The 23,076-nt window shown below is 44.3% G+C and overlaps 1 protein-coding gene across 1 annotated transcript in view; it reads right to left on the bottom strand.

Moving 5' to 3' along the window:
• The window catches only part of Ces5a (carboxylesterase 5A), a 280,153-nt gene that overhangs the window by 129,161 nt on the left and 127,916 nt on the right, over nt 1–23,076 (bottom strand). The window contains exons 12-16 of the mRNA XM_026778600.1: nt 22,882–23,038; nt 13,849–14,039; nt 12,455–13,529; nt 9,325–9,400; nt 1,119–1,278 (exon numbers count right to left, since the gene is read on the bottom strand). The gene's annotated coding sequence lies outside the window, so the exon portion shown is untranslated. The remainder of the gene's footprint in view (nt 1–1,118; nt 1,279–9,324; nt 9,401–12,454; nt 13,530–13,848; nt 14,040–22,881; nt 23,039–23,076) is intronic.

Below are 23,076 nucleotides of genomic sequence, written 5' to 3'. Positions count from 1 at the left end.
CTCTGTGAGTTCAAGACCAGCCTGGTCTACAGAGCTAGTGCCAGGACAGGCTCCAAAGCCACAGAGAAACCCTGTCTCGAAAAACCAAAAAAAAAAAAACTAAAAAAAAATAAAATAAAATAAAAAAAAAATAAAAGCACAGCTGTCTTTGAAACAGAGGCTGGAATCTGAGATCTATATTGACACAGTTGTGCTTTGACTGTAGAGGAAAGCTTTTAGTTTACAGGTTTCTTAGACGATGGCGTTAAAACAATCCCAAAAACTTAGAAAAGAAAGTGGAGTCAGGATCAAACCTGTTGCCATAGCCAGGCTTGGTGGCACACATGCGTAATCCTAGCACTGAAAGACTGAAGTCACAAGGGTTGCAAGTTCAAGGCCAACCTAAGCCTCTGGCAAGACCCTGTCTAAAAATAAAACAAAGTGAAACAAAACAAAACTGCTGATAACTACCAAATCACTCTGGGGTAGGGACACAGGGAGGGAGGGGCTGCCATTAGGAACAGAGCTGCCTCCCTCCCAGGACGTGTAAGGTTCACTGTGCAATGACCACACGCCCATCAACCATCTGAGTGATTTCAGGTCACTTGCTCCATGGGCATGCACACTTATCAAACTACCTCTGTGTTAGACCTCTGATTTCCTTCCCTCACCCAGTGCCTAGCAGGGAGAGGCTTCCCAGCCTCCCTGCACATTGACATGTTAGCTTTCTGGCTGAACGCATCCATTTGGGGAGCTTGATTAATTAAAGAGCTCCTGCCTCAAAAGATCAATTTGACTCTCTATGCCCTGAAAAACCACGCTTCTGGACCTGAAGACAGAGCCAGATGTTCCCTTAGAGGTCTCCTGAGAGCCACCAAGCTGGCCTTGCTGGCAAGCGTCCTCTTCTCTCCCCTTCCTTGTCCCCACACACATGCCAAAACCCATCTTTAGCCATATGGCCTTGCTTCAAAATAATAATAACACAGAAGCAACTGAACAGTGTTCTGCATACTGAAACTTAATGAAAAGGATTCTGGTCCATGTGCCCACAGGTGGCTATTTAACCAATGCAGATTAAATTAAATTAACAATTCGGTGGCTCCATCACAGCAGCCACATTCCAAGTATTCAGTACCTACCTGTGGCTAGCAGTTGCTGTGGTGGGCGGCATGGCTAGACCACTTCTTTCGCTGCTCAGAGCTCTTCAGAACAACGCTGATGATGGAGTCAGAAAGGCACAGTGATGAGTGCGCACAGAGGCACCTTCTAAGGGCTCGCAAACTACACAGGCTGGACCACCTGCAGGGGGAGAGCAGGCCAGAGGAGTAAGGTTAGGAGCTCTCCATGTGTCTATCCCAGTCTGACCTAGATATCACGCCAACCTTCTATTTAGTGATGAGCTTGAGCTTCTGTGAGTTCAGGTTCACAGATACTTCATTTTTGGACAGCCAGATGCTTTCAAACTCCTAAACTTCAGGCAAATCTCAAAACGCCTCCCTCCCAGCGCCAGACTCTCTGAAAGAAACCTCACCATTGGGACCAAAAGACAAGGAAAGGAGCATCTCTCCCATCCAGATAGCCCTGCAAGTCTTCCTGCCAGCAACTGCAGTCTGTTCCCCACTAGACATTCTCCCAGTTGGCAGGGCGGGATGACTAAGGCATCTTATAGGAGGGAGACTGGGCTCGGGGAAATCTGAGTATGTGGCTCCTGGCAGAAGGCTAAGAAGTTTTAGGCGAAGCTAGGATGTGAGATTCAATTTTCCAACTTCTGAATAAATGTTTCTCTTACACCATGCTCCTCTTTAGAAAAGAGCCCTCCCGATTGCAACCATTGGCCCAGGTGTTAGAGAGCTAGGACACGTCCTAGGAAGAAGAGAGGATTCTGTATCCCTGAGTTCTTGACACAAAGCAATGGATGAAGACACAGGGGAGTTCTAGCTTGGGAGATAGAATAGAATACACTTCCCTTATGACAAGCGCTCCACTTGCAGGAATGAGGCTGTGCTAACTGTCTGTTTCTAGCCATCTAGGATGCTAGAAAGATGGATGAAATCATAGATGGGGAAATTGCTGGAAAGATAGTAAGAAGCCAGAGGATTACAAGTCTCCTGCTTCCTGGAACCCACACAAAAGTAAATCTAAAATAAACAGATATTTTTTTTCTCAGCCTTTTATTCTTATGAAAGAGAGAAATGTCAAAGAAATCAAGCGTACATCAGACAGATTATATATATAAATCCCCCCCGTCAGGGGTTTCCACGTGTCAGCAAAGGCTCAGCTCAGCCTCCTATATTCACCCAGTTGGTGTCCTAAATAACGAGATTCACTCAGAACATAACAAGTTAATGAACCCACCAGCCCACGATGGACCTTCGGAAATGCCAGAAGCACAACCTCAGCCTTCTAAATACATTTCCCTGAATTGTAATGAGCCAGACATTGACAATCTGCTTGAAGTCTAAATAACGGTCTCCTTTTAACAGAACACTATATTTTTCCTCACTAGTCTGGATAATGGGGTATTATTTTATTAATGAAGAACGATTTGGGCTTGAAATTTACTTATTTTTAGGAGAAAGGAGTAGTGAAAAGAAAACATATCCAATTTTCCTGAGGCTTGCTTCTTGGTCTAGCTTGTGCTTCGGATTCTGTGAGTTTCTCTGAAGTATGCTTTAAGGAGATGGAGTCTGGAAAAACCGCATGAAATGATAGACTTTGGGGAAATAAAAATAAATGAAAAACCAGAAAGGAGAGAGAGAGAAGTGTGTATGGGGGCAGAAGCCTAAGCCAACAGAAAAGTGTCTTCTAGTAGAATACTTGGCTCTCAAGTTCCTACCTGTGGGTAAAAGGATTCTCAAGCCCTCCATAGGGCTCACAGGCTTCAGTTCTCACAAAGAGGAAGTCATACTTGTCTGATAGCTTCTCCAGCATGCCAATTCCAATCTGACAAAGTCTTCCTGAATCAAGGACAGGGCAGGAGGCTGACAGGACCTGTGTGATGCCGTCTAGCGCAATTCCGCAGGCAATATTTCTTCACTTTCCCGATGGGCCTTGTTTCAGCTCAAGCCTATTGATCCCCCTCCAGATAAGCTGCTATGAGTCCTGATATGTTTCCATCAGTGCCCTGGATCAACCACCTTCAACCAATGGGAATCCCTTTCCCCCATTTTGCCCTGGACATTGGAAGCAGAGTGCAGTTAGAGGTTTTTATTACGCTTCCCTGGAATGAGTCTTTCCTTGAGATACCTGTTTTCCCTAAGTCCATTGGTTTGAGTCTAGTGGTCACTAAGAACTTAAACTAAAGCAACTTCTCTCAAGACTCAGTTTTCCATGGGGTAGGGTGTTGTTGGCAACATACCCTATGCATGTATAGCTTACAGTCTGAAATACACGAGGTGTTTGTGGGTGCATTTTTTATACTCAAACTACACCCTTTTCTAATTCATCTGGACTCCAGAAAAGAGAACCTGAGGCCCTTCTCTGGGGATTTTTATCTGTCTGATGATAACGTTTCTCTGCAGAGACCTAGCTGGACTGTGCAAAATGATGTGAAGCATTTGTTCCACGGACATCGAGACTTCACTAGGGGTCACAGGGAGAGAAATGGAGGAAATGGGAAATGTTGGTGCCTAGCAAATGTGTACTGGACCACACTTGCCAAGCTGTCTGGGCTCCATTGCAGGCTGGCCACCTATTGCCCTTTCCTGAAGATACTTAGCCTTTCTGAGCGCGATCTGCTTTTCCACGCTACCTGAGAAAGTACATCAGCACTCACTGTTACAGTCAGGCTGGGCCAGAGTACGTTGTGGTAACAAACAGTCCCCAAGGTCTCCTTTACATTGTACATGGCCTTTTGTTCCCCATACATTCTCCATGACAGTAGGGTTCTGGTAGTCCCGGGAAGCCAGGCGGTGGGAGCTCCCTGCTGACTGCTCTTCCACAGTCCCCACACAAGGCAGAAATGGGTGTGTCACATCAAATGCAGGCTCGGGAATCTTTTAGCAGATAACAATTCTGATTCTAGTCCGTGTGCTAACTCAAGTTGGACAGCCGTGTATGACTTTAGAAGAGATGAAGCATGGGCTTCTCCCAGCACCTGGATGGAAGTCCTCTAGGAGACTAGTCAGCTGAAGCTTCAGTCCCCTTCTGCAGATGGGGCACCTTACAGTCTCCAGGAGAGGCCCAAACAATGTGTGTACACAATCACGTGCCTTATAAACTATAGTAATTAAGATATTTTGTATTTTATATTTTCATATGTGCTGTAGGTCCCACAAAAGCTTCATCTGTTGTGGACAGAAAGAAATCCCTGGCTGTTTGTCAATCGCTACAGCGAAGGGCCGTGCATGTGGCACTATTCTTCCAAATGAAGACTCCACTGGAGCATAACAGAAAGCTCAGGGAGAAGTGCTGGTGACTACTGCTTCTCCCTCGCCCACGTCCTTTCCTTGGTCTCAGTCTATGACACCACTTCTTGCTTTGTAGGAGCTAGCATCCTACCTTCTGGAAAGTCCTAAATACCTGAGATCACAGCTTGAATTATAGGCTTCTAGGAGTTGAGGGTGGAAGTGACCTTATAGTCACAAAGTATCCTCTAGCCTCACTCAAGAACTTAAAGAAGAAAGAAGGCGGTCAGGTTTACACAACTAACTAGGAGAAGCCATGTCCACAAACTTTGAGCCTCTACACTTTTCCTTATAGAATCGCACACAGCTCATTAAATAAGTATTGCTTGACTCTGGTGCCAGTATGAACTGAAATTGGAGCTGGTATTCTTGTCACCATGGAGAGATGCCATTACTTTCTGCTTCTGCACCATCAAGCAACATCCCAAGTCACACCATAAATTTCTCTGTTTCCTCAAAATTGACTTTTCAGTGCCTTTCCTCACCTCCCTTTTGTGTTTAAGACTAATCCAAGGAAAATTCCTCTCTAGTCCTCTTCATCCACATATCACAATCTCTGATCCTTCCATCCCTGCACCACACCGCAGTACCCCATCCCTGAACCACACCCCAGTACCTCACCCCTGTACCACACCCCTGTACCCCACCCCAGTACCCCATCCCTGAACCACACCCCAGTAACTTCCATCCCTATACCACACCCCTATACCCCCATCCCTGCACCACACTCCCCAGCCTTCACTATATAGACAAGTTCTTCCTTATTCATAAACTACACTACAGCCTCCTTCTGCCCTCAATACAACCTATTAGAGCTAAAAGATCATTTAAGAACCACATGGCCTAATCCCTATATTTTATCAATGTGGAGAAGTTCAAAAGAATTAAGAGGTCTTTCTTTCTAGGCTGCATGTATCAAAGCAAGCCCAAGGATCCTGATTCTGGGGTGTTTCTCTCATAGTTTTCCATACTCTTCAGTGTGAGGGAGATTCTACAGTTTACCTTACTGATGCCCAATGTTACATTTTTAGGAGATGATACAAACAAGAATTGATTGCTGGTTTACAGTCTGGTTTCTTTACTCTTGATAATGAAGTAACAATAACTGAGATTTCTTCTGAGAAACACTTTTTTTAAGAAGCAAGTTTTTGCTCATAGGTACTGACCAGTTTTTCTACCTTTCTGAAGAATCGTCCTTAGAAGTTCTCAGCATTCAGAAAGAGGACATATCATACATGCTTTACCATCACCTACTTAGACAGGTGGGTCTGTCAGCGTATTGAAGAAACTAAGTCACACACACACACACACACACACACACGAGTGGCTGATTGGATATAGTTTAACAAAAGGATTTCTCATAACACTGTGGCCAATATAAGATGCAGAGCAAGCAGAGACCCAGGTCAGCAGCAATAGCTGGTCAGCTACCACACACCTCCAGGCTGTAGTGCTGGGATCTGTATCTGTGATGATCCAGAAGCAGAGCACTGTGTCTAGAGAGAATACAGTGTGCAAGGAATGGAGACGCCATGGCAACAGAGATGAAACCCACCCTGGCCTCATTTGCCTCCTCCCTCACTGTTTCTCACAGGGCTCGCCAGTGGATTGAGGATGAGAAAGCTCTTAGACTCAGCCTAGATTGTTCTCACGAGTGGAGTGAGAGAATGCTGTGCCCAGGAGCGGCAAACGGAAACTTCCATGCAGCTTGTTTCAGCATTCCACAATCCCCAAACCGCTCTTGAAGGCCTACCCAAAGTCAGAGTGTCTTCCTCCCAAACGCCACCTCCTCTACGTGAAACTTCCCACCCGGTCCCCCAAGTCTGAAATTCCCATCTGAATTATCTGGTCACGTTCATTCTCTCACAATGTTGCTCACGGAGAAACCCCTTCCGATTTAAGCCCCTCTTAGTGAGGGTTAGGATTACTGATTCTGTACTCTGAGAAGCTGAGACATGGCGGTCCCACAGGCAACCCAAAGAGGGGAGGGTGAGAGGTGAATTCTTCTCTTCTCCACATCAGGCAAAACGCCTCCTCCTTGTTCTCTTAGCCTTCAGGTTTTTCCCCCAGAAGAAAATTGCCACCTGATAAATATAATGGGGAAAATCACTTACATCAGGAAATCAGGAAAAGGTTTTTTTTTTTTTGATTATTATGTCCTACCTAAAACACAAAATTCCTCCAGGTAACCATAAAAATACCTACAGATATTGTCTCCCTCCAAGCCATTTATGTAATATGGCCTAACACTACTTTTCTCAGTTTTGCCAAATAAAGCTGTATTTTCAGCTTTCTAGAATTTTCTTCACTCCTCACCAAGGCAAACCTACTCCTCATGACTCCCTTCCTTGGAGCATGGAGCATGGGTGTTGTTGCTGTGGAGACCCTGCAGACACGGCCACCCCTGTGTGCCCTCCTCCGTCACTAAGGCAGTTGCCACAGGTGCCCTTCAGCCAGCCCACCAGCCTTGACCCCTCTCCGACCTGGGCAGAAAACTAGCAGCAGAAGTTTGCCTCCCCTTGTTTACACCTTCCAAACTGTCCATCTAATCTCTTCAACTGGGCAGAAGCATCCCCTCCTTTCAGCCATGTGTATTTTCGAAGCCCATCTGGCTTGCCAGGCTGATTCGGTCACTTTGTTTTAGACACGAAGGGAGTGAGTTTAGACACATTCAGAGAAACACTCTTTGTGGAATAATTTCCCCAGCCATAACTGTTCCTCAAATCCTTTAAAAATATTTTTTTTACCAAGGTTGGGGACATGGCTTAGGAGTAGAGCACTCACCTAGGACATGTGAGACCTGTGTTCTGTCCCCAGCATGGGAAAGAAAAAGAACTTATTAAATGAATCAGTGGGGGGGGGGGAGTTGCGGCCACAAAAACTCATGTATGATGAATTATGAGTAATAACGTATTGTACAAAATCTACACAGCAGAATCAACTCAAGTGTTTAATCAACTCTTCTTGAGTTGATTCTAGAGAATAGATTGATAATAGAACCAACTGTCAAATTGATAAATAAAATAAAATGTGGGATATATGCACAGTAGGATATTATGCAGCCACACAGAGAAAGCCTGTCATTTGCAGCAACACAGATGGGCCTGGGGGGCATTACGTTAAGTAAAAAGTCAGGGACTGAAGGGCAGATATTACATGTTTTCACTTACATGAAAAATCTACGGAGCTGATCTCAAGAAGCAGGGAAGAGAAAGTGCTTACCAGTGTCTTTGAAGAACTGGGGTGTGGGGGGGGGGCACAGGGGTAGGAGAGATAAAGGTGCAGCTGGCAGGAGGGAATAGCTTACCAGTGATCTGGAACACATGAGGATAATATGGCTTACCACAACTGGTTGAATATCTTGAAGTAGCTAGTAAAGAGAATTTCCAATGTTCCCAACACAAAGCAAATGAATTTGTTTGAGGATGTAGATATGCCAATTATATTTATCTAATTATTACACAGGAAACACAGATGTGGAGATATTGTATACAACTATCATATCCAACTGAAAATAGAAATATTTAAAAATCTGTGCATAATTTTATATGGGAATGATTGTAAAAAAAGTATTATAAATAAAACTGTTAATTTGGTTAAGTAATAATCAAGTTCCAAACTTTGAAAATGAGTAGAGGACAGACAGTCTGGGCAAGATTGTGTGGACCTGCTCCTTCCTAGCTCTCCCAGCTAGGGACAGCTATAAACTCAGACAGAGTGAAGACACAGTTGAAGGATTTGGGATGATGGAAAGAAGGACTAGTTAGGGATCTCAGAACTGGAGAAGGGGTAGAGAATGGCTTCTCCCTGACCTCCCGTCCAATGGGAGAAATGCATTCCCAACCTCGTAGCTACCAACCAAGGAGCTGGGTACATCCTGTCTCCCCTGAATCAAATGGGAGTCAAGCACCAGGCATGTTTGATGGCAGTACAAAATAATCAAAGGGCTCTTGTCGATCACAATAAATGTCCAGGAGAGTTGGTCTTCCCCAATGAGATTATGATTCTCCTCCCCTCCGGGAGACACCAAGTGTCCAGGGGACACCAGCAAGAAGAATTCTGTCAAGACAGGAGGCTCAGCCCAGAAAGCGTTTTTACTCACATACGCCTGAGATTTTTCCCACCTACGGACACTGTCTCCACGTTCAAGAATCCAGAACAAGACATACGATATTTAAAGTTCTTGAAGGTAACTACAGAAAAATATTTTGAAATAAGTCAGAGAAAAATGTGAAGTTAACTAAGGGAGAAAACGAGCCGAATGACAACATAGTTCTCATCATGGAGGCCAGAGGAAATGGGCTAACATCTTTTTAAAGTTCTAAAAGGAAAGATTGCCAACCATAAATATTACATCCAGCAAAACCGTCCTCCAGAAATAAAGCGGAAACTCAAGATTCCCCAAGTAAAGCAAAGTAGAAGCTCATCACGAGAAGAATATCTCTTAAGAATGCAAGGGAGGTTTGTCAAACAGAATAAATGGTAAAAGACATAAACCCAATGCTTCCTGGAAGATGAAAGAAAAAAAAAAAACTAAGGGTTATAAGCAATGGAATTTGCCTCTTGGTGAGTTTTTATTTTTTAAAACTTATTTTATAAAATTACAAGCCCTCCAAGACTAGTGTTGAAAATTGGTAAAGATAAAGGGAATCAAATGGAAGGCAGGTTTTCACAGTTCACTGGAAATGGTTACATACTGAAACCAGGATATATTAATAACTGAAATATGTAATTGGAATAGCAAAGGAAGCTGTGTCTAACGTAGCAAAACACTAAACACGTTAATAAAATCTAGAAGGTAATCATAAGCAATTTGCAAACAAGTAAAAAGGGAAAGATAAAAACCAAAGAAGAAACTTAGCAATTAATTTAGGCCTCTCGTGAAACAGAAGACAACAGACTCCCATAATGATGAAGGCGCAGCAGCTGGGATTCATACCTAGATTATTGTGAGGTGGAAGGATCCCCCTGTTGCCTGCCTTGGGGAACAGGAATGCTAATCTCTGCAGCCTTCCCTGAAAAACAAAAGAAGCAAAGCTTCTATTTATCTGTTTGTTTGCATATTTAGGTTGTTTTCTCCCCAGTGCTGAGGGTGGAGCCCATGGTCTCTCAGATGCTAGGCAAGGGTTCTTCTACTATTGCAAACTGTCTTAAGTTGCTAATTCCCCCTTGTGCCCAGACTGATTAGTATAAAGTCAACACAGGCTTTGTGAGATCCTCTAAAGTCTCACTGAGGATAAATTCACAAAACAAAATTCTACAACACCAGATGAAACTATAACTAGCATATGAGAAAAAGCTACAGTAAACTATGGGCTATATTGCCTGTTGCTGTGGTTTGTGTATTTTGATTTTTCATCCATGGTTCTTGGCTCATAAATCCCGTACCCCTTGATATTTTCTGAATGACTAGAACAATAACAATAATTATGACAGAACAGTATTTTGGCCTTTTGCTCTTGCTTCTTAGATCACCTTTAGAACAAATGACTTCAGCATAATCTTCTGCTGTTGTTATTTGTTTTTTTGGTTTTTGGTTTTGGTTTTTGGTTTTTTTATTTTTTTTTTCCAGGACAAGCTTTCTCTATTTAACTCTGACTGTCCTGGAACTCGCTCGGTAGGTCAGGATGGCCTTGAATTTAGCAATCTGCCTGCCTCTGCCTCCCGAGTGCTGGGATTAAAGGCATACACCACCACCACCTGACTCAAAGTGATCATTTAATTAAATTTATAATAATCATTAGTAGTAGTGTGTGTGTGCATGTACAAGCACAGTCATGCACCAGACAGTGCATGTGTGCAGGAGTTGGTTCTCTCCTTACATGGGGGGATCAAACTCAGGTCATCAGTCTTGACACCAAGCACCTTTACCACAGAACCTCTCAGAGCCCCACATTTAGTAGTTGTTTCTTTAACTTCCCAAGAGCTTCTTAAAACGAACCATTTTCCCATCCCACTCGCAGTGTGTACGTGATCTAGTTTCTCCAAAGCGACAACAATTGAGATTCCACTACTCTATTGTTAGCTACTCAATGGTGCTGTCATAGCATCTCATTATGATTTGTTGGAACATCCCCAGTGGCTAACGACATTGACAATATGCCTGCAGGTCCACCTATCGATCCTCGTCAGTGAGATGTCTTCTAACTGGGCTTCTTGTGTTGAGTTTTTAGCACTCTTTGTGCTGTGTGCTCCAGCTCCGTTGAATGTGCGGCTGTAGCCACATTTATATACAGTTTGTCTATCTGTTTCCCTAACAGCCTCTTGCAGAAGTCTTCAGTTTTAATGAAGCCCCATTTATCAGTGTTTCTTTTTATGGATTGTGTGCTGTAACACATTGTCTAAGAACTCTGCCTAAACCGCGACTCTAAAGGTCCCCGATATTTTGTTCTAAAAGTTTCATAGCTTTATATCTTGCATGTATGTTCATGATTGATTTGAGGTTAACTTCTGTGTGAAATGTGAGACAAAGTGAGGTTTTGCTTTGCTGTTCTACTGTCACTGTCTAGATGCTCCAGTGCAGGTTTTTGGGAAGGCTCTCATCCCCTGAATTACTCTTAAACTTTTGCCAGAAATCACTGGGATTTGTTTTCGCAGGTCTGGTCCTCAGTTTTCTATTCAGCCCCATTGACCTATGTGTTTATTCTCTGCCAATATAACTAAGATGCAATCTTTGTTTGTTTGTTTGTTTTGTTTTTTGAGACAGGGTTTCTCTGTGTAGCCCTGACTGTCCTGGAACTCGCTCTGTAGACCAGGCTGGCTTTGAACTCACAGATCCACCTGCCTCTGCCTCCTGAGTGCTGTGTCACCACTGTCCAGTCTAAGACAGAATCTTAACACCCCTGCTATATGATAAATTTCAACATTGGATAGATTGATTTTTTTCCAAAATTATCTTAACTAGTAGAATTCTCTTGCCTTTCCATGTACATTTTGGGAATATTCTTATCTATGTCCACATTGCAGGGCTGGTAAGGTGCCTGAGAGGTTGACATACTTGACACACAAGTATAAAGACAGAAGTCTGGATTCCTATGGCCCATGGAAATACCAAATGGGCATGGTGGCTCAGCCTTAGAGACCAGAGGCAGGACATCCCCAGAGCAAACCCACTAGTAACAGCAGGCACTTTGGCAAGTTCTAGGTTCCCTGTCTCATTGAATAAGGTGGAGGATCCATCAAGGATGATTCTGACTCCAACCTCTGGCCTCCACATGTACATGGACCCATATACATGCATACTCTCCACATACATGCAAGCATATCTACACACACACACACACACACACACACACACACACACGTAAAGGAAAGCACTACAGAAATACTGGTAGGAATTTGTTAAGCCTGTCTATCAATTGTAATGAGGCGAAGTTTTACTAAGTTGAGTTTTCTAATCAATAGCACATGCTCACTTCTGTTTATTGGGTCTCCGTGGTCTTCCTCAGCACTCAGAATGCAGTCTGTATATGTTTTCTTAGATTCATACCCAAATATTCTTTGTGAGTGAATGTACCTTGCATTGCTCAGCTGCAGGGTCCATGTGCCCACTACAGAAGTCATTTGATGTTGGTCTGATTTCTTGTGACCTTACTGATTTCATTTATTAGGAACCATGGCATGTCTGACTTAGTTTTGAGGACTCGTTAAGAGCTTCTGAAACAGTCAATCATGCTATCTACCAAGGACAACCGTTTCTTCCTTTCTTTTCTTTTTCTATCTTAAATCACTCTCATGCGGTCCCACCGCTACATTGGACGTGGACAATGGGAGTGGCCATCCTTGACTCATTCTCAGCCTTGTGAAGAAAAGAAATCCACTAATCTTAGCTTTCTGTTTCCTGTTCTATTTTGTAGGTGTTTGTCTGTTTTCTTCCCACAATCTTTCTTTTTTTTTCTCCGGTACCCTCCCCATCTTGTTGCTTTCCTTGAACACTTTGTTTTGTGTGGAGGGGACCCATTTCATTTGCCTATACTGCTCCTGAGTTTATTTTTGTGTGGCCTTTTACTTATTAGTAACCACTTCATTGCCACGCTATCCGCACACACCTCGCCCATAGGGATACTTACTTTCTGCTGCCTTTCCAGCAGCAGCCCAGCAGGAAGGGAAGGGCAGCCTCACTGCTGCGAGCAGAACCTGAGCAGTTTCCACTGCTGGTGGAGTTGCGTGTGGAAGGAAGAACTGTGGTTGCTGTTCCTAAGTTCACAAAAGGAAAGTTGCAGTTCTCCTCTTGGCTTTGTCTGACACCACCCAAGCAGAGCTGCTGCCACCTCAGTGAACAGGAGTCGTGTTCTCTGCCTGGCCTTCACTGGCACTGGTGGTAGAGGAACGACACAGTTTCTCCTAGGATTTGATGAGAGACAAGCTCTGTCAGGAAGCTGCTAATGCTGAGAAGTGCTCTCTCAACATTTGGCAGAGAAAGCAACCTTTCTTTGATAGTTAGCCTGTCAGGGTTTCTGGTGTGCTCTTTGGTTGCGCACCTAGAACATGTGACATAAAAAGAAAACCTGGAGAACTCACCAACATGTCTTATATTGTGTCCTATGTTACATAGGTTTCTATTGCACCATGTTCTATATGGGGTCCTAAGTTACAAAAGTTTCTATTGCACCATGTCCTATATGGGGTCCTATGTTACATAGGTTTCTATTGTACCATGTCCTATATGGGGTCCTATGTTACATAAGTTTCTACTGCTTTGACCAAATGTCTGAATGGTCAGTGTGAAAGGAAGAAAGAGTTTATTTTGGTTCATGGTTTCAAAGTCACTTGACTGTCTTGTTTTGGGCATGTAGGGGGGGGCGCATGGGGGGAAAGACTGGCATAAAGCAAAACTGCTTAACCTTGGAAGCTAGAAAGAAAGCTAAGAGAGAAGTCCCTTAACATTCTAGGGCCCTTACATCCCCCTTAAGAGGCTGGCCCCCAACAACCTAACTTTCTTGTACTAGACTCCACCTCCTAAAGGTCCCACCAGTCCCAATAGTGCTACAGGCTAAAGACCAAGTTGTAAGCATATGAGCCGGTGGGGGCATTTAGCATCCATAACAGGTCCCAGAATCTTGACTGTGCTTCATTCTCTCCACTTTTCAGATCCATCTTCTACTACATAAACATATATAAACATATGCTTATATAGATGGAGTGCTGAAAAGAAGAAATAGGAAAGCAAGTTATCTACTCTGTCTTCTCAATGACATAAATGCATCTGACATTTGAATTGTTGCCAGCACTTTTAAATTAGAAACTTTCAAATGAGAATCCAATGATTTGGTGTCCCTTGGAATATCTGGGCCATACTCCAACACGGAAACACAGGACCCTTAGGTCTGGGTAGAGAGAGGGGGAACAAAAGCAATTGGAGATTAAAGACTCCTCAGAAGTAGGGAATATTTTAATCTCTACTCTGCCTGTAACTAGCTGTATTTTTTGGCCAAAAGATTAATTTCTGCCATACAGGCCTTACCAAATGCACCTCGGCTTCTTTTCCCCTCCGTACTGCAGCTATGTTGGTTTCCTTGGTTCACTGAAGGTCCCGAAAAAAGAAGGTGCTGCCTGTACCTTCCTCCTTGACAGCTCAGCTCACGTGCTGGGCCATCTCCACTGAGTCTGTGGATTCCAGGGAAGGTTCTTTGAAGCCTTGACCAGGAGAGATACCTGCCATGAGAGTTCCAATTCATGGCACTTACCACAGTGTACATTCTTAATATACTCAAGGGGGCACTGATCTGTTTGTCTCTCTCCCCTGATTGGCTGTGAGCTTCATGAGCACCAAGACCATGTCTGCCTTGGCCACTGCTGTATTCCCTGGGCTAGCCTGGGCTAGCAGAAAGTGTTAAGCTAACATAGGATGAACACCAAAGCAAACATCGACTGCCAAAGCTTGGGTGGTTCTTCTGACAGTTTCTGCAGTTTCAAAAGGGAAGCAGAAATATGTTTGCCCTCGCATTTATAGATTAGGATAGCTCATTTTAAATTGAAGACCAAAAAAAAAATCTACAAACATTTTATTATGTAAAGAAAAATGTTAGTTAAATAATTCTCTACCATGAGGCTCCCTGGTGGCCCCATTAAAATCAAACATGTCCTAGAACTCAGGAATCAGTCATACGCTGAGGTCCCCGAGATGCTGGGAACAAGACTGGGTGGCACAGCTACGATTTGCCCTCATATCACCCAGTTAATTACTGAATGCCTTGTTTGACGCTACTTTGAAGTTTAATTTGTTCTCATCTGAAGCCTGATGAATTCCGTTCCAGCTGGAGGTACAGTTTCTGTCTTAGTTAATCACCTCTAAATCAATCAAAAGACAGCAAACCTCCCAGGCCTTAGTTTCCCCATCTATTAAGCGAGAAGAATGATGACCATTCTACTGTAGCTCACTGGTTTTAAAGACTATGTAAGGCAAGCCAGGGGAATGCAGCCAATAAACTCTGCAAATGCAGGGCCCAGGCCGGGAGTTGTCGCAGGGAAGTGATCTGCAGGTTTCTCCTCCCAGTGTCTGTGCCTGCAAAAGAGAGGACTCGCCCAAGGCAATAGGGGTTTCGCCTTTAAGAAGCATTCTGATAGTCTAAGCTTTGATCCCCAGTAAGACCAGGAAGACAAGAGATGGAATTGCCAGAACTTTCAGCCTCTTCAGACCTGGCTTGGGAAGGCCCTGGGGCAATGGCTGAATACTCAGAACTGAGCCCCCAAGCACCAAGTGTTCCTGCTCCATCACCTGAAGTTAAGAACATCAAAGGTGGGGGAATGACTTCAAGAGGCAGACATGAACCAGTGTGCAGGTTTTTAGTCAGTCCCCACCCCCACCCTGGCCAAGGGGAAGCTGGCATGGAGCAGATTCACCTCTCAGTACAGCAGAGGGCAGTGGTGCCCTCATCTGGGCCCACACCTGGGCCAGTGTGGAGGGTAGGTTCTCCTGGGTGTGTATCAGAGCTCAGGAGCCCGGAGTTAAGTCTTTCAGCCTATCCTCCATCTCTTCAACCCTGGTGACCCCTTCACCCTAATTTAATATTTATGAACACATACAGGCGTAGAGACACAGAGGCACAAACCACCATATATTATTAATCGAGTCCCTAGATACTCTCATATACACATGCAGCATACAGCAAGGGTCTTCCAACTGATTCCCTATGAATTACTTATGCCATGTAGCATCTATATTGACCTCTTCCCCCTTCTCCAAAATAAGACTATTGCCTAAAGTTAGGGAGAAATTCCGCCAGGCACTTGAGAGTCAGTATGATTTAATGATGGGAGAATCCTGTTCTGGACCCAGCTATGACACAGGCTGATGATACTGGAGACCTGTCACTTATCTCCATGTGCTCCAGTTGCCTCTAACCCAAAAATAAAGACTTTGGCTTCAACATTCTGTTCATGCTCTAGCCTCTGTGACAGGCAGGGAGGTATCCTGTCCCACTTCTAGTCCAGTGAGACAGAGGTGCTGCCGGGCAGGAATTTGGCTGAGCTGGGAGCTACTCACCTCCCTTCAGACAGTACTTAAAAGGGTCACAGCACCTCTGTGGTGCAGGGCACAGTTTTAAGGTATGTGGGTTTATCTTACTAAATTAGAATGAGGAAACAGGTCAACACTGAAGTCAGACGATGACTTTAAAGGAAACTCGACTCATTCTGTCTTTTACCCTTGGTAGGTAGGATCCCCAAGGAGCCAGGATGTCCAGGGGAATTTGCAGCTGGGATATTAAACCTGCAGTTTGGCTCCAGGAAATAGGTTTAAGAGGGTTGGGCCAGGGAAGCAGCCAAATTATGAGGTTGATGACATTTCTGTTCTGTGTTTCTCCTCCCATTGAGGGCACCTCCGCGACCCATTTTTAGGGCAGCTATCCAATGGCTTCGTGGCAGACACAAGTCCCTCCTGACTGCTCCCAGGCTCTTCACCCCACCCCCACAAAACTGCCCTGGTTTAGTCCAAATCTCCACTTGATTGCAATGTAGGGAAATGCCTTTGGGTCCCTAAAAGACACTTCGTTTCAACAAATTAGGTGTTACTATCTCTACGGGCCAGTCATGTGCTTGGGGACACTAGGTCATGCCCTGCCCTTCGGTAGCATATTCCTTCCCGTGATTGTTTCCTGACTGTTCAAGGTAGTGAACTTGACCACTTTAGGTAGACTTGAGATCCAAGTTGGATTTAGGCCTGCCCTTCAAAAGTCCCGCACTGGTCCTGAGGAAGCAAGCCTTGTGCCAAAACCACTGCGGCTTCACCTCTTCACGTATTGACTTGAGCGTCTGCACCCAAGAGGTCGGCACATCTTGTCCACTTCCCATCTCAGGGTCCAAATGCCCTACTTATTGACAATGCTTTTGGAAGTCTGTTTTCTTCCTTCTCCCAGAGAACTGAATAAAATGGTCATTCCCTCAATGAAAGCCTTTCCAAGAGAATTAGCCAATTTGTTTACTTATTAAAATTAATAACATGGTAAGAGAAGATACTTGGACTCTGCAGGAGATAATCAGAAAATTAATTCTTCACAGATTTTTTTTCATGTCCAAAGTGCAGTGTCCTGGTGGGATAGAACAGCAACATGCTCCTATATTTTACAACTGAAGTTCCCCTCTGCCATGCCAAAGACCCACATAATTGTACTCCACATCCTATTGTTGCTAGAGGTTTCAGATTTTACCTTCTTAGTTAGTTGTCACTAGACAAGGCCTTGCTTCATAGCCCAGGCTGACCTTGAAGTCACCATCTTCCTGCTTCTCAAGTGAGGCATCCACAGGTAGGCACAGCAATGACTATGTTGAGATGGTACTACCCTACCCAACAGAGCCATTAACCTGACAATTACCATGGTGACCATTCTAAGTGAGCTTGAGCATGGCTGAGGGAGTGGGCAGCCATTCCCAGTGGCTCTGATCCATACATGTTAGGTGGGAAGAACAGGGGTGCCAGGCCTGTCACCAGAGCATTATACATCAATATGAGCTGATATCCTTAGAATAAGTTCTGGTCCCAGCCCTGCTGCCTGAGAGCCAGAGCCAATGACCTTCCTTCCCCAGATCTCAATTGCTTCAGCTGCGAAGGTTAACTTCGGCTTGGAAGCCAGCTGAACCATAATGAAGGGAGGCTAAGACCGCGAAGCAAGTTCCTCTCAAATCAATGAATTCTACATAAGAACTGCCGTAGCTTTACTTCAGGTCTGTTCTATACATAAAACGTAAAAAACTTCACTTAAAGCATTATTTTTATTTTGTGTGTATGTGAGTTTTACTTGCACATATGTGTATGCCCCACATATGTGTCTGCTGCCCTCAAAGTCCAGAGGAAGGTGTCAGATCCCCTGGAATTCAAGTCACAGATGGTTCTGAGGCCTGTGGTTGCTGGAAACTGAGCCTAGATCCTTGTGAGCAAAACAAATGCTCTTACCTCTTAGCTATTTCTCCAGCCCCATCATTTAAAACAAATTACAGAATGGTACAGATAAATGGTGGCTGAGTTGAATTCTTTTTCAGTGCCTTAACTTAGCAAAGTAAAAAGTTAACAAAAAATGAAACAGCAACTCTTTGCCAGTCCTAAAGTGCTCTGATCTGAAACAGCAAAGTGATGGGGGCCCTCTAGGTGGAATGGTGTCTGGGGTCCTAATGGCCAGGATGCTCCATTTCATGTCACATCTGCACGTGCACTCCATCACTGCCTTTACTAAGGAAAGGGTAGTTGGTTGTCAGGGTTTTCACCTTTTGCTGGTTCTCTACTACACCTAGAGTCACATGACAGCCTCTAATGCTGAAGACACTAGGTGTGGTGGCACAGATCTGTAATCACAGTAATCAGGATACAGAGACAGAAGGATCAGGAATTCAAAGCAATCCTCGGGTACTTAGTGAGCTTGAGGCCAGCCTGGGCTACAGTGACCCTGTTTCAAAAAAAAATGCTGAGAAATGGATAGAGAAATGTCATTTGTTTACACAATGAGATTGTTCTCGGCCATAAAGAAGAGTTAACTCATGCATTTGCAGGAAAATGGGTACACTAGAGAGTGTTCTATGAAGTGAATTAAATGAGTCTCAGAAAGAAAAATATCTGATGTTTTCTCTCCTTTGTGATTCCTAGATTTTATGTAAATATGTAAAACCACATGTGCATCTATAACATGAAAGTAGGAACAAACTGTTTAAGGGGACAAAGGGGCTATCAGGAGTGGGAGGGAGAAGGGAGTAGGCCAGGGAATATGCTCAATATATATACAATATATACTTGCAGGAAAACTTCAAAGTAAATAATTTTTTTAAAAATTCCAACAGATGAATCTCTGAGTTCCAAACAAGCCTGATCTACAGAGCAAGTTCCAGGACCGCCAAGGGTACACAGAAACCCTGTCTTGAAAATAAAAGTCCAACTTTCTAGAACCTTCTACCCAAATAAATACAATTAGTCTCTGGAAGCCCAGCCATGCCACAGGTACATTGCAACCCTGAGGTGCAATCAGTAATGAGCCCTGACTGAGGCTTTACAGGCCTGACCCTCTGGGAGAATTACTTGGGACAACTTGAATAAAAATTCAGATTCCTCAGCTATACTCCGGCAGAAACCCTAGAGCCAAGGAATCCATATGTTCAAGTTTTCCAAATAAGGCTACTGTTGTGATTCAGTCTGGAATCTATAAATTGGATAAATTATTTTATTTTATTTGTAGTAGTAATCTGAGAGAGAGGGAGAGACAGAGAGACTGTGTGTGTGTGTGTGTGTGTGTGTGTGTGTGTGTGTGTGTGTGTACAGGTACTTATGCACCACAGTGTGTATATAAACATAGGACAACTTTCAGGAGTTCTCCCCTCTTATCATGGGTTCCAGGCATTGAACTCAGGTCATGTGACAAGTTCTTTTTACCACCTCAGCTGTCTCGCTGGTCCTAGTACTTAGAAATCAGAGAGCTGTTATACACTGAACACGCACGGACCTCATAAAGGTTCACTATTCTGTGCATCTGGCTGGGACTGGGGTGAGCATCAAGGAATCGTTCATCTTCTCATGACACCCTTCATTGAACTGTCTTGCCTAAGAGCTCAGTGACTTCTTGGAATCCCTATCAATCCCGCATCTCTGAATCATGAAACTGGGGTGGATGCGTAAGTGATGCAGACAGAGGCTGGAAACTATTAGAAACACGGCCCTTTACTAGGCCAGGATCTGGATGTGTCCCATACTTGGACAGCTTTTCAGGATCGTTGGCTGTGTCCTTATCACGCTCCCAGATGGACCTCAGAATCCGCACTCAACACAGCTAGGCCACAGGCCATCAGGGATAGATAAAACCTTCTGAGACAGAATTCATATGAGAACATTGCTCTGCGCCCAGAAGTGAAATCAACAAAGCTGCCGGTGTCCACAAGTCATTCTCGTGAGCCATTCTTTTGTCAGCCTAAACCTCCCTTTGAGAGGCTGAGAGCTCTGCAGTTTTCTTAAGCAAAGTCTAAAGGACCTGGAAATCTTCACAAAAATATGTTAAGCATCCAGAGGCTTTTGCGTGACTGAAACAGAGCGTGTGATATGCTAGATCACAGGCTGGTGATCACCGAAGGCCAGAACATACCCTGTGCTTGTGCTTCCATATCCCCAGAATCCTCGCAAGAGCAGCTAGGATTGAATAGATATCCAGGAGGAACTTACTCCGCCCAAAAGCCCTCTGCCTGAATCATCAGCCTTCACAGAGCTGCCCTTAGCCCAGCTTCACAGCCCAGAGTTAAGACCTGATTATAAAGAACAGGGTCTAATAGGCTGAAGGACACTGAGATACCTACCGAGGGATGCTCCTACAACCTAGGCATTCATCCACCCAAGAGGCAACATTCATGGAAAACCCCCTCCAGTCTACAAAAGACACTCTCCTAATCACTTTGAGTGCACTGATTTATCTACTCCTTACCGTTCACATGTATTTGAGGCGGGCACCACTGCTAGCTACACTTCATAAAGAAAATGAGAGACATTCAAGTCACCCCACAAGCAGTACTTGCTTGGATCAGTATTCAGAAAGACCAAACTGGTCCCCAGGATCATGTGCCAGGCACTATGCTAGGCATTTGAGAATACAATGATGAGAAACACCACAGAGTCCCAGGATAGCAAAGTCTGAGAGCAGAGAGGCAGGGAGAGATAGAGAGGCATGGAGGCAGGTCCTCCACCAATCTGGTGACCTTAAGGAAGACTTTTCCATTCTCTAGCCCCAGTGCATGCTGGAAAATGTAAAATATTCTCTGAAATGTGCTTAGCTCAAAGAGAATCAAAAATATGTAGTATTGGGGAAGGACCTGCAACTGAATGGGTTAAGGGTTTCTGCATATGTAATGGAAGAAATGGTTTTAAAAGGAGGTGCAAATTCCTACATAAAGACAGAAGGAGTTGCCTTACAATGTGGGACGACACAAGACACCCTTCCCTACATGAAGAGCTTCTGCATGACCCGCGAGAGATGAGAGGGTGCCATGGGGAAAACAGTGCCGCTTCCCCCCATGCTCCCTTGTCAGTTTCCCTCTAAATGATGCATCTGCTGTATTACAAAAAGAATTGGAGACACAGGGGATCTGAGTCACAGACTTTGCTGTTCATTTGAGTGTGTGTGTGTCGCCAGCAGCCAACAGCATCAAGTATCCGTCCCCATCTGAAAGCAGCCGTGCCAAGGCATCAGCAGAGTGCATTTGCTAACTACATGAACATCTGGACAGAGCCTTTCCCGGGGACTCAGAGCCAGAGCTCAAAGTGACAGTGTAACTAGCTTAAGCAGATGAAAGGACAAAAATGGTCAGAAAGCATGATCCCAGCCAGGCCTGCTGTTCTGCGGGGTGGGCTGGTACCAGGACAGCCTTGGAGACAGGCTCCTTGTTCACAGCGATTGCCTAGGCTAACAAACAAAATGTGTCATCTTCTCTGTTCTGTCCCAAGGTTGCAAATGAGCTTCCTGTTCAGTCCTCATCCCAGCCCAAACATCTGACTCTGGGTCACTTCTTGGGTAAAACATAAGCAGCACCTTCTGTGCTTTGTTGCACTTCCGTAGATTAACTTGGATCTGTTCCCATGGCAGCAGTCAATCTGGGACCGGATGCTTTGGCTGAGCATACATTACAGTTCCTGGCACCTCACTACGCTGAACCTCTTTCTTATCCTCTCCCTCTCCCCAGCTAGCCCCGGCCCCCAGCTATCATGAATTTATTTTCAATGACTATATTGAAAATAGTCTGGAAGCCCCTCAAAAATGTAAGCTCGGTGTTACTTACAGTCTAACAATTACATTCCAACATGCACACATTAAAAAAATCTGAGGGCCAGCAAGATGGCTCAGTGGGTCACCAAGCCTGACAACCTGAGGTTTGACCCCAGGACCTACGTGACAGAAGGAAAGAACTGACTCCTGAAAACTGTCCTCTGACTACCACATGTGCACCATGGGAGGCATGCACTTGCACACACACACACACACACACACACACACACACAAATAAAAAAATAATTTTAAAAAGCCCAGTTAGAAGCCTATGCCCACACAAAAACTTGATCCAAATTCTCATAGCAGCCCCAGTCTTTACCCATAACCACAAAGGGGAAACACCCCCAATGTTCATTGGCAGTAAATGAAAAGTAAAATGTGGTCAGCCACACAGTGAAATATTATTCAGACAATTAAAAAGAATGAAATAATAATATATGCTACAACATGGGCAAACCTAGGAAACATTAGATGCCATCCCAAGAACCAGGTATAGTATTTCATTTACATAAAATGTCCAGAAAGGGCAAATACCTAGAGATGAAACTCACTGTTGTTTACAGAGGGTGAGGCTGAGGGAATAAGAATGCAGCTGATTACTGGGAGAGAACTTTAGTTTGGTTTGATTTTTGGTGGTAGTGGTGATGGTGGTGGTGCTGGTGGTAGTCATGGGGATGGTGATGTGGTGGTTTGTCTTTTTGAAGCAGAAATGCTATGTAGCTCAAACTAATCTAGACCTTGCAATAAAGGGTGACTTCAGATTCTGGATCTTCTCACCTCAGCCTCCTGCATGCTGAGATGAACATAGTCCTTCATGCTGAGATGACAGGCATGTGTTGCTGCACACCATCCTGCATGCTGTGACAGGCATGTGTTTCTATACACAGTCCTGCAGAATAAGGCTACAGGCATGTGCTACTACTTATAGTCCTGCATGCTGAGGTGACAAGCATGCATTTCTGCACACAGTCCTGCATGCTAAGGTGACAGGCATGCAATTCTGCACACAGTCAGTGCTTCTTCTGAAAGAAACACAAATGTTCCAAAATCAGTTTTGACAGTCAGAGCACAACTATCTGAATGAACTGAAAAGCATTGGATCATCACTCCAAATGGGTGAACTATGGGGACTTGAGCTCTATTGAGGTAGAGCTACTTTAAATGCACATATCACATGTACCATACAGTATAGGATATTCTTACGGTGCATTCAAATGGATGATGCCCTTTAGAGAACATTTGTAGAGAAATGGAAGCAAGGCTTGGGCTACCTCTGGCGTTGTATTCTTCTTCTTCTCCTCTTCCTCCTCCTCCTCATCCTTCTTCTTTTTTTAACGAGAGACATTCTCTTCAAAGTGGAAGCAATTGTCCAATGCCTTTCACTTCAAGCTCCAGTCTCAAGCAGATGTAAATCAGATAGCTTTACAGCTACAGAGTCGAAGAAAGAACATCAATTTAGCAAAACC

The sequence above is a fragment of the Microtus ochrogaster genome, chromosome 4 (assembly GCF_000317375.1).
Source record: "Microtus ochrogaster isolate Prairie Vole_2 chromosome 4, MicOch1.0, whole genome shotgun sequence".
Taxonomy (NCBI): Eukaryota; Metazoa; Chordata; class Mammalia; order Rodentia; family Cricetidae; genus Microtus; species Microtus ochrogaster.
The sequence above is the reverse complement of the archived record's forward strand: the minus strand, read 5'-3'. Positions and strand labels throughout refer to the sequence as shown.